Source organism: Panulirus ornatus, chromosome 2, assembly GCF_036320965.1.
Source record: "Panulirus ornatus isolate Po-2019 chromosome 2, ASM3632096v1, whole genome shotgun sequence".
Lineage (NCBI taxonomy): Eukaryota > Metazoa > Arthropoda > Malacostraca > Decapoda > Palinuridae > Panulirus > Panulirus ornatus.
The window spans coordinates 76,027,198-76,040,807 of NC_092225.1; positions in this window are offsets into that span (position 1 = coordinate 76,027,198).

Sequence of the window (13,610 nt, forward strand, 5' to 3'; positions counted from 1 at the left end):
AGCGCAGCATACTCAGTAATACGGACGATAATCATGATCATTACCTGTGGGTATACACTAAAATGATCATGTATCATATACTTGTGAAAGGTTAGCGCTTGTCATCTCTGGTGACAAAAGCCTATTTCTTCAATAGACGTCCCCTTAACAGAGTGTGTGTCAACAGAGACATTCGGTTAGATAATGGGTTCCAGACAGATTACGTACTGAGGTCCTGGTTATCTTGGGTTAGAAGCATCAACATCTGAGGCTGCTGTCACTAGGCTTAACCACCAACGTCGAGGGAGGATCAGTGCCCTCAGAGCAGAGCTGGCCCCGGTCCACAATCTTGGCCAATGGTAAAAATTGTAAAATGTTGAACATCGTTTATGGTGCGCCTCTGCTTGCTCAACGCTTGAGAGAAGGCTTGGAAGGCTTAAGAAAATACAAAGTGAAGCTATGAGAATCATTCTCGGCTGCCCTAAGACAATAAAGATTCTAAACATGAGGAAAGAGTTTGGTCCTCCTTGTATCAGAGACAGAAAAACTGAAATCAGTCTCCTTATTGGGATCCGGACGCTCAGCTCAGACAAACACATCTTAGTCCACGTACTGAAGCCTTCCAGACCTTCTTCTCACTTCTCAAGTGGGAGACATCCATCCGCATGGGTCACTCCAACTGGGAACAGGTCCAGGATGTATGGTATTCTTGAACTTTACAATGGGAAAACAACAACAGCACTCAGCTGGTGTCTGATTACGTAAGGTGAGGTAGGTACAGTAAGGCAGTAAGGCAAGGTAGTACCCACCGCCAGTTTCAGCCGGTATGGAGCACATGGAGGGTCCAGCACCGAGCCTAACATGACCGTTACCGTGACAATATACGAGAGTCTACCCTGAGTATTTGTCCTATGGTTATAGACCTTGCATACTGGCCTTGGTCTGTATTCCCTGTATCTGTGGCCTACATCTGGTGAATACCTGCTGAAGGCTGAAGTCTTCGAGAGTATTTTGCCCCCACGGCCCGAACTGGGCCCAGGCTGCTAAGTTGGGACGGTGGTCGACCAAGCTATTGAAAGTCGCAGCCCTCAGGCCCACATAGCCCTCACAGCCTGGTTGGTCTATTTCACTTTGTAGGTACTTGTCAAAGCCTCTCTTAAACTTCTCCACTATGCATCCCATCCTGCTCCTGATGGCAAATGGCATAGTATTTAAGAGTCTTGGGCCCCAAAGTTTGAGGTGTTCTCTCTTTTTTTGTACATATGGCAAAAATGTTCAATTCGTGAAAGAATTGAAGCACTGAATCATATCATCAATAGTTTTTCTCCCCTTGTCTCGATGGTCCGCAGGATACACCTCATCATCTTTCTGCAGTAGGCAACCGTTGTTTTCTTGCGTTCGCTGAGCGTTAATTCGTTAGACATCATTTCTCCGAGGTCTTTCACGTCAACTTGTTTAAGATCGCGTCTTTGTCCGGTATTCTGACAATACTGTTTTTGATATCTTCATTTTCCTCATACAGGAGATGAAGCATCTCCACTGAAGAGCAAATTGTTCTTCGTTTATGATTCTATGTAGCCTTTCAGCTCTCCTATTGCTCATATGAAACTGTGGCTCATGTTTACGTCAATGCCAGATAAAACAATGAGAAACATGAATGGTGCAAGTACAGTTCCTTGGAGGACTGAGTTTTTTTCCGGTTATTCGCATTTTATGTGCTATGAGATCATGGTCACATATGCCATGTGCTTGTGCAAAATCTGTGGAAATCAAGTCAACAATGTCTTCGTTTTCCCGAGTTTCACCGATCCTGTCATAGCGATCAAGCAACTACGTGAGGCAAGATCTTCCCGCCCTGAGACCAGGCTCTACTGACCTATGTACATTGTTCACTTCCATAAATCTAGTCAGTCTGCCTCTTACGATTTTTTTCCATGATTTCCATGATGTACGATGCTAACGATATCGCTCGATGTTTTCTTTTTCTGGGGGGAGAATACTTTGCTTCCACCTGGGTGGAGTGAGGCGATGCGAGTCAGTTTCTGACTCTCGGGAATGGTGCCAGAAGCAACACCTTTTCTCAAGAGGATATTTAGTGCACGTGCTAGTAAACAATGCATAAAGGCCTACGCTTCTAGACCCTACATACAGGCCTTGCTTGTGTACCCTGGATATATGGCCTATGCTTCTAGACCCTGCATACATGTCTTGCTTGTGTACCCTAGATATATGGCCTATGCTTCTAGACCCTACATACATATCTTGATTGTGTACCCTAGATATATGACCTATGCTTCTAGACCCTACATACATGTCTTGCTTGTGTACCCTAGATATACGGCCTATGCTTCAAGACCCTACATACATGTCTTGCTTGTGTACCCTAGATATATGGCCTATGCTTCTAGACCCTACATACATGTCTTGCTTGTGTACCCTAGATATATGGCCTATGCTTCTAGACCCTACATACATGTCTTGCCTGTGTACCCTAGATATATGGCTTATGCTGGTGGACCCTGTGTATAGAGTACCCCAAAAAATACGACTCCTGAGCACAGCGATACGATCCTTGATACTAAAGTACGACTCTTCAACACGACGGTACGATCCTTGCCACTGTGGTACAACCCTTGAGCACGACGGTACGATCCCTGACACTGTGGTACAACCCTTGAGCACGACGGTACGATCCCTGACACTGTGGTACGACTCTTGAGCACGACGGTACGATCCCTGACACTGGGGTACGACCCTTGAGCACGACGGTACGATCCCTGACACTGTGGTACGACGCTTGAGCACGACGGTACGATCCCTGACACTGTGGTACGACCCTTGAGCACGACGGTACGATCCCTGACACTGGGGTACGACGCTTGAGCACGACGGTACGATCCCTGACACTGTGGTACGACGCTTGAGCACGACGGTACGATCCCTGACACTGTGGTACGACGCTTGACCAGGACGGCACGACCCTCGTGTACGGTGGCTGGGGCCAAAGTCAAGTCAAACGTCAAATGGTGGTCCAGGCCAGCCCACCATCAGGGGATTTATGAACTCGTGTTGCAAGAAATATTCGTTTTATAATGACCATAACTCCAGGTATCACGTGACTCAGGCAGAACTCCACGTGACCGGCGGCACCCACGTAAATCCACCAGTCAGTGAACTGTGTGGGGTCAGTGGATCCCTATGGCGATTATCATATGAATCCTGATAACCAGTAGATGTCATCCTTGACCACGCCTCCGGCGATAGAGACACCAGTTCAATCATCCGGCCATTACGATATTCGGATATCAGGATATCGTGATCCATTATCGGCTAAACCAGCGATTATAAGACCTAGCATCACAGGATCCACGTCCAGTACATAACAACGTACGTCATGATATCATAATCTCCAAGATCTACGTCATAATATTATATAAACTCTAAGATCTACGTCATAATATTATATAAACTCTAAGATCTACGTCATATCCTATAAACTCTCTAAGATCTAACCTTCATGTTATAATTCTCGGTGATCTGACGTTACCATGAAAATTCTGATATCCGGTAATCTCAGATCCGACTGCAAATACTCCATTTCGTGGGATCAACCTACGTACCCGCTTATCATCGTATTCATCCACGTCTCCAGAATCTATGATGCCAATCTTGTAACCCGATGATCACACAACAAATCCCGGTACGTGTCGATGATGGTTAAAAGGACAAAGGTGTACAACAGTCCAAGGTAAGCCAGGCATCCGATCTGGTCACCAGTATCGGGGGAAAACCAGGTATCCGATCTGGTCACCAGTATCCGGGGAAAACCAGGTATCCGGCGTTAAAGGTACAAGGTTCCTGGTGTACTCACCAGTACCCGAGGAATAACAGGTACCGGACGTATAAACTGATGTCTGACGACAAGCAAGTGGCCGGTTACAATGTCACAGTGTGTGACGATGATGACATCAATCCAGGTATGTCCCAGACAGAAGCCACCCAAACCCAGACATTCCTGGAGTGCATCAAGTACAATGACCGCACGCACTGACGCTTGCAAGCATACCCCACCTCCCCAGCCACACCCTGCTCCCCGCCACAACTCCCCCGGCACCCCACACACATAGACAAACAAACACGCTCCTGCACTAATTTTAACAGTGACTGGACGAAGGCACGAACCAAGACGAAGAAAACGAGACGAACAGCTTAGGCTGCATCAGAAAACGTGGAGGTCACAGGGAAGAACACAAGGGATGAACACAGTATAATGCAGATACACACACAAACAATGTTGAAGACAAAGGAACACACACAAACAAAGTGTTATGACAATGTGCACAGGCTAGCGAATGATAAGTAAAGCAGAGCGATAAAGAAAAATGGACTGGATAAGAAGACTCAATGTAGAGAAAGGGCCAGAGGATGGGACAGAGAAGGGGACATAGAGGAGGTAAGAATGAAGGTATGGCTGGTGTGGGTAGTGACCCCCGGACGACTGCATCAAGCTACACCATCTGCACGGGTGCTACTGTAACATGAATCATTATATGACTCTGCACAAGCAATGGCTTGACTGAGGAGCAAGGGAAGTTCTGCCAGTCTACCGTTGGGTCTCAAGAGCCCATCTACCTCCATAGTTTGGTGTGATTAGTAAAGCCACCTGCAGCTGCAGGCCTCAGACAGACCAAGACATCCTCAACAACCTGGCTGATCACCTACATTTACAATACACATTCGCCCAACGAGTTTTTGAGGTTCTCGACCGGGCGGTCTATCATGTTTTTGTTTACAGAAACAGGTGAACAGTCTCTGGCCCCGGATGTTTACACTTGTTTTCCTACTTGTGGCAACTCTGGGTAGTTGTGGTAATATCTACAGAATCGACCATGCTTGTTACGCTATTACGATATAACTTTGGAGCGAGTACACAACTTGAAGTACACCATCCAGGATCTCCCGTGTGTACATGTACTACGATGTTCCTCTGGTTCGCTCCAGGCAACAGAACGTGTCAAGTTTCATGGCATTACAAGATCTGATTCTGTACAGATATATCCGTCATGATAACACCAAATATCGATTTGTGCGCAACAGAATTTGATCAGTCCGTTTGGAGGTGGCAGATCCATCTTGCTACTTCACCAATACTGCGCAGTATACGCCGTGTGTGAGATATGACACCACACACACACTTACCAAAGCCTTTAGAAGGGCTGCGTATTTCTTAAGAGCTCTCTGTTAGTGCCTGTGTGTCTGTACAATTTGACTGTAGTGGTGGTGGAGTGAGGAAGGCACGATCCTCCCTCCCTCAGGCCGTGCTGCCCTGGCTCGTCTCAACTGCTTCATTCAACACAGTCAGTTCGCATCTCAGGAATCTTAAAAATGTGTTGCTATTGCTACTGGTCGGTACTTCCCGGGAGTGTTTTGCTTCCACCTTACGGTGTGGAGCTGTGTCACTGTGGCTCGCGACTTCCTGTGACAGTTGAGGCTACCACTTGTGAGAACGTATAATTTCCTTCTTAATGATATTTTCCTTCATTTCTAAAGACAGGAGTGTCAGTGTTCAGAGAGGCAATGTCGCAACTTGATCCCAGACAGACACGAAGCCATATAATCCACATACACTATTAGTAACGTACAGGATTACATTTTCTGTTACAGTAGTTTCGTTGTTCACTCTCATAAAACAAACAGCGAGAAAATACATTTCAACGGTAACTGCGAATTAAGAGAAAGATGTTTGATTTTCCTAAAATACCTAAAAGACTACAGAAACAAGCACCCGGGAGACACGACTCAGTCCAAGCACAGTGGCTCCCAGCATGACTACTACTGGACCGAGAAAACCTAACCAAATATAAGGACTACCTGAAGGTGAAGCGTAGTAACATTAGAACCTAAGCTGCTACTACTGTTGTTGTAGATTCGCCAGTGTGTCCTCCTGGTGTAAGGCTTCGTCTTCAGACGGCCTATTCTCTGTTACGGAAGCCAATCGAAAGGACAACAAAAACCACAGCACGTGGGTCTACATCCGCGACTCTGGAGGAGGTGCCCCCCCCCCCCCTAAACAGTGACCTTCGGTGGTGGGGGAAATGGCGAGGCTGGGTCAGGGCGGCAGCAGGTGGAGTGTGGTGAGGGAGGAGGCCGGCAGCGTCACATGAGTCACCCGCCCCGCCACACAACTCACGTTACGTCTTCCCCACAACACATCCACAAACCTCTCCGCCCGTCACTCACACCATCACGCGTCCTCACATCAAAGGCATTACATTATCGCCAACTACGGGGCGAACATCAACAATATTATCATGTTCACAGCAGCAACACACAACTATAAATCTGTAACAACATAATATTGTAAATATTAATGTAAAACATTAAAGGTAGACTCGCGCGTGTGTGTGTGTGTGCGTGTGTATGTGTGTGTGTGCGTGTGTGGTGAAGACAGGTGGCCACTTAAGGCAGGGAACATGGGAGGATGGACAGCTGGGGTGGCTGTGGGTTGCTTCCCTCGTCCCAGCAATTAACCTGTCGAGCCATCATCACCAGGCAGGTTACTGCACCACTCCACATCTTCCCCTTCATCACAACGGGTCGACGTCTGACCTCCACGGTACGACCCTTGGGTATGGTGGCCTCACAATCATACCAGACCCGTATCGTCACACCCACAGGTCGCATCCATGTGATCAAGCGTCGTACCGTCATACTCAAAGGTCGTATCGTCGTCTTTAGGGTTGGTATGGTGGTGGCCACGGGTCGAACTGTGTCACTCAACAGATTAACATTCCAAATACCACCAAGATTAAAGTGTGTCATACGCAAAATATCATGAAAAACTTCGCATGACCCAAACTTCGTCCACAGAAAGAAAATTTGATTTTTGCCGCAATTACGGCTAATTTATCGTGCACTCCTACCCATCCTGTGGGCGGTGGCGCAAAAGAGAATACAGACTGCACAATAAGGTCCAGAGAATGAGACTCAACGACTGAAATACATTACAGGTAACAGAGCGAGAGAGGTGCTAACATGGTCGTCGAGGTAAGACAAAATATTCAGCAATACCAGATGTCTTTCCTACGAGCGTCTAGGTTGACAAGAGAGAAGTCGTCTACGAGACCATGGTGGCGGGATCCTCCTCTGATAGCCACGAACCGTATAATAAGAATCCAGGTGGCGTGAGTGGACACACAAGTAACCTTATCTACAGTACACGGGAGACCATGATGGTGCATGAGGATGTAGGGTACATGATGAATATGAACGAGCCCGGCTGCCGAACTGCGGTACGAAGCCACAATGATCCCGATGCTCGACCCTCTACAACAGGACAATGCCAGTCTGCCACTTCACATGACACTAACACCCTCCACTTGGGATCTGGGGGAAGCTCTCTGAACCCGTAAGCTGCCTAACACACAGCACTGCGACTGCAACACACCATCCCCGTACTGTATGAGTGGGTACACACACACACACACACACACACACACACACACACTCATACATACATACACACACAAGCAGTGGAACAGAGAACTCGGGACACTGAACCAAGAGGTGCACACGGAATTAAAGTTATAGAGAAAATATTACGCACAGTTAGAGATGGATCAATCTGGGGGAAATCAGAGTCCAGCAAGGGGAAAGTTTACAAGGGTGGAGAGCACAGAGGAACAGAGCTTGTTAGCAAACTGGAGAATCTTACAGGAAGTCAGAGATATGGAAGACGACGAATCAACACTGAAGGATTTATCAAGAAAGTGGGTGGCACCAGGATCTGAAAGAGATGCCATCACTGATAATTATATGGGCTGAAAGAAAATCATAATCCACAGAGGAGAGGGTGAAAGAAGGAGGATTGTTCTGTACGAGAGTACAAGAGGCAGTCAAAATATGGGACACAGTCTCGGAGACAGAAGCAAGGAGAGCTGGTGGATATAATCAAGACATTTGATATGGAGTCATCTAATACGGAGCTAAGACACATAGGAATAAGGTGCAATCTCATTTGAGTATTTGTCGTACATGACAGACCAAGGGAAGCGAGGGAGAAAAACAAATGTTTCAAAAGTGAAAGGACAAGAAAAGGCGACACCAAAAAAGGCAAAAATGATGGAAGAGTTGCAGCAGTTCTGCGGAAGGTCAGGATTGTTACTGGAGTACTGGAAATGTCACACTGAAACAAATGTTTACAAACGCACGAGGACAAACAGTAAATGGTAAAGAGCTGGGATTCAAGGACGGAATCAGGTAAAATGAACCTGATCTTGTTGGAGTTGTGGAAACTTATCAGAGATAAGGTCTCATCTGTTCTGACCAGATGGAAACATGAAAGTAAGGAGGAAGAAAGGAGGAGGAAGAGGAGGAAGTTTGGCCCTCCTTACTATCAAGAATACAAGTATCTTCACACATACACCATCATGGATAGCGAGAATATCATATAAAATAATACTATCAGAAAAAGCGAGGTGGTCTGGCCTGAACACTACCGAGAAAGAAGGTCCCTTCATAAGCAGTAAAAGAATAGGAGAGTAAAGCAAAGCCTCTCTCCGCACTCTCTGGCAACACGCCGGACGGAAAACAGGTTGAAAAAAATACCTTGCAGGACTAATATGCCAAAAGGCAATCTTTATAGGAAAGTTATAAGGTAGAATGAGCGTGAATATATCATGCACCCCATCACCAAAGACAGGCAGCCCTCCATGTGTCTGTTATACAGACGATAGTAAGGAGAAAGTCATGAGCTCCAGCCTCGCGACTTACCACGTCTGTATCACTCCTCATGTGGAAGGACGACACAATCATTCCCTCTGCTTCCCATAAAGCAGGTGACACGGGATAATCCATGTTGGGGAGTACCAAAGCACGGCCAGGGTGAGACCAGTGGTTGAGAAGGTATAGTACAATACAGTGCAGCGTTATGATGGCTGAGTCAAAGAATTATTCAACAGCGGAGAGTGATTAACATGTGATGACCAAACCTACTAGTATAACGGGTGACCACGGTGATGATTCGCTATTGATTACGACTGTTTCGTACCAAGTAACAAGGCTTCTATACACCTTCCTATGCAAACAGGAATCCACCAAGACCCTAACTTAATGCATCACTATATGGTGGGAGGATATATCAAAAGCTTTTTTGGAAGTCCACGAACATATTTTCTATTTCTTTACTCTTGTGGCGGGTAATGAATAATGTATAATAAAATTAGAGGAGATTTGTAAGGCATGGTCTGTGCCTTCTAAATTCATGGTGTGTGTATTATCATTATTGATCAGCCTGTGTTCATCCAGGAAGGATTCGTTTTTATCTCTAACAACAGACTCCAGAAATTTACATACGATTCATGTGAGGCTAATACGACGGTAATGCCCAAGCATTTCACAGCACCGCTCTTTGAATACAAGAGAAACGTCTGCCAATCTCTACTCCTGCGAGACTATCACACCCACGAGAGATTCATTGAAATATATACGTTAAAGGTTTGGCAATGTCATGTTTGACGTTAATTACCAGGGGAGGGAAACAACCATGGGCTGGACGTTCATTGGTCTTCAAGTTAACTATCAGTGTTACCACTCTGACCGTGATGGTAAATTCTGGTATCGTGTGTGTGCTATGTAACTGATCACTCACTCAAAATTCGTATCGTTGATTATTTGTGTAAAATCAGAACTGAAACGAAAGAAAAAAAAAAAATCTGAGGCAGTGTAGCATCACCATCATGGAACAGTGTAGCATCACCACATGAGACAGTACAGCATCACCACATGAGACAGTGCAGCATCACCACATGAGACAGTACAGCATCACCACATGAGATAGTACAGCATCACCACCATGGGACAGAACAGCATCACCACATGAGACAGTACAGCATCACCACATGAGACAGTACAGCATCACCACATGAGACAGTACAGCATCACCACATGAGACAGTACAGCATCACCACCATGGGACAGAACAGCATCACCACATGAGACAGTACAGCATCACCACATGAGATAGTACAGCATCACCACCATGGGACAGAACAGCATCACCACGTGAGACAGTACAGCATCACCATATAGTACAGCATCACCAGCATGGGAGAGTGTAGCACCACCACCGTAAGAGTGTCCCACCACCACGACCATGGGGCTATGCACCAAAGCCTCCTCAAGAATGCGGCAGACAAGGGTCGATGGGTTGCCCGTCAACCAGAAGGCCAGCAGCTCCCCTGGTCGATACATTCCTGGCCTCTGTACCCGCCGCCACCCCACCTCTCTACCCCACCACCTACATATATTGCCCTATATATATACATCAACCTTCACAAAAACTACATATACAAATATAAAAATCCCAACAGAAAAAGGGCGAATATATATATATATATATATATATATATATATATATATATATATATATATATATATATATATATATACACCATGATGAATCCATCAGTTGTGTGTTAACACCCGGCTACCTATTCTACTGCCAGGGATCGCATCGTTACTGACCACTAGCATAAAATACACAGTTAATACCCAACACGTATAACACACACACACACACACACACACACACACACACACACACACACACGCGTGCGTGCGTGCGTGCGCTACTGGTGTTTCGTGGTGGGCAGTAAATCATGAGGAAGCCCGTAGTGGCTACAAAGGTCACCGTCACCATTTATAGCCAGCGATAACTGAAGGTCGTCGTCTGGAGGGCCGGCGTGACATTCCTCACAGCCCTGTGGCTTCAGGCGCTCCACCTGGCCCTCACCACACACCACCTCATCAACACACGTTCAGGCGCTCCACCTGGCCCTCACCACACACCACCTCATCAACACACGTTCAGGCGCTCCACCTGGCCCTCACCACACACCACCTCATCAACACACGTTCAGGCGCTCCACCTGGCCCTCACCACACACAACCTCAACACACGTTCAGGCGCTCCACCTGGCCCTCAACACACACAACCTCAACACACGTTCACAGAAAGCTGCTCCCTTCCTTAATACAACACACGAGAAGAGATAAGATTGACCAAGATGAAGCAAAGATAGATAAGAGGACGATGAGAGGCGAGAGATAGATAATGCCTGGTTGGTGGGCGTGTTGGTGGTGGCTGTGACTGCGGCAGTGGCCGGACCCTCTCTCATCATCCACCACACAACTAGGTCACACCAAACCTCCGCATACACCCTCACCCACTCCACCACCCACCACCACCACCACAACAAACCCCACTCACCACCACACCTCCCACGTACCACCATCACCACGTCAATTACATCCTTGACCCACTTCACATCTACACCACGATACAAAATATGATTCCCTGTATAAAAGATGTCACAAAAAAATATCAGAAAAAATCACTTGGTTCCCCAAATCTGGAAGGGTCTATAGTAACTTTCCAGTCCGTTCACCTCCTCTACTTCCCCTGAACAATAAGAGGCATAGTCTACGATATAAATCAAACCTGTAAGTAACCCCCAGGTTGAAAACTACTCTGAAATCTACGGAAAAATGTACATTCCTGATGAAGGTAAAGCATGTATGTATGTGCAGAAAACTGCTACAGTAAAGACATTGTAAGCGTCAGGGATGAATGAGTACGTCCAGTCAGTACAATTCAACAGCCCCAGATGCTCTCCTTATGCACTATACTCCACTATCAAAGGGGTGCAGTAAACAAAACAGGCACATATTCATCGCACGAAAAAAGATTAATTAAATTATCTTTTTTCACAAAATTTCGACCATCATATAATATGCTCAAGTACAATATGTACGGAAGAAATCTATACAGTTTCAATACAATTCAGAGATAATTCATACAAGCAGTTGATCACACAAATACACCCTCAATCGGGAGACACACACACACACACACACACACACACACACACAGGGCAAGACCAAGGTTCGAGCCTCCGTAGTGCAGCCGTTAGCGCTGCAACCCACCAATGTAACTGGTCTGAGTTGAAGTCCCGAATCCGGTACCCGGTACACAGCCAACCCAACTGATCAATACTACCTTTTAGGGCTGGCCGGTAAACAGGTACCGGGCGTAAGTTGGACTATGCATGCATGTATATCTATACATTAAGACATGGTATGTATACAAGGTCAAGATACGGGGGATAATACGATGAAAAAAAACCTTATCTGCCTTAACACACATACAGTAATCCCAAACACTGGAGGACAGGGGGTAAAACAGCCTCTTAGTGGCGGTATAGAGGAAAACATCTGTGTCATGTGATCCCCAGACATAACTGTCCATCGTGAGGACACGCTACACCCACGTACGGTCCTGGAGGGCAAACTTCCCTGCGGACAATTAGAAAAAAGTTCCTCTTGGCACCACAAACATGGAAGACTGTAATAACCTCCGGTAAAATGAAGATGTCATAAACACAATAAGATACACTATATATACATATATATATATATATATATATATATATATATATATATATATATATATATATATATATATATACGGAGCCCAAAACTCTTTTGTACATTGCTTACAACTAAATATAATGTACTGCATAGCAGAGACAGCGAAAAAAGGTCTGGACAAAATGGGCACAAAATATGTTATGACTAATTAAGAAGTTTTGACACTGTACGCCTATGGACGGACGGCGGCCTCCAACAACCTTACTAAGCAGAGAAGCAACGCGACATATGACGGCAGACAGAGCCTTGGGGGTAGAAGAGCCTTCCAAACCATCGTACGGCAAACGTACCCGAGGTGTCTACAAAACTGCCCGTACGATCTTATCGGTTAACTCCTGCACCGTCATCTTCATCCACAACCTACAGCTATGAGCAGACGGTCCACCATCGCACGAACAACTAGCCTCCCTCCGCGGGAGACAGAAACACAAACACACGACACAGGTATCACCTCAACCTTCCCAGGTTACCACTGCTCACCACACATTCCTCCTCCTGTTTCACATCCACCATTACACACATTCTGGCATTCGTAGGACTATACTTTTGTCCCAAATGACATCATCTCTATCCCTACCCAAGCTCCCCCACTGCTCCACCTACATCCTTCCTCCACCTACGCTGTCTACCTTCTGCTAACAAAACATCCCACCTGCCTACCTTTCATCTCCGAATTTCCTTGTAAACATACAAATCATACGCCCCTCTGGTCCGCACACTCTTGCATCCCCACGAAAACAAACAGTAAATAAGGTTGCCAGAGAGCGCCAAGTGATGGTGGGTGAATGCAGCACTCTGGTCGAGGACTTGGAACACATCCAACGACGCCATAGACAGAGGCCCGAAGATGTCGGGAGCCAGCCACACGAGGGACGACTTAGTACGGAACGATGGGGGACGGGACGGGACGGACCGATGGGATATACGACGGGGACGGGATGGAAAGAAACAGTAAAGGTCAAGGTGGCACGGGAAAGAACATACCCACCCATGGGCCAATCTGGGACGGGGAGAGAGTGAAGGTTACAGATGGGCAGAGTGACGCGAGGCGGGTCTGGCGAGGTGCGGCCACATAAGATAGCAGGACACTATGGCAGACGACGGGTCAGATGGTATGTAAGATGATCAACACAACATTCCCC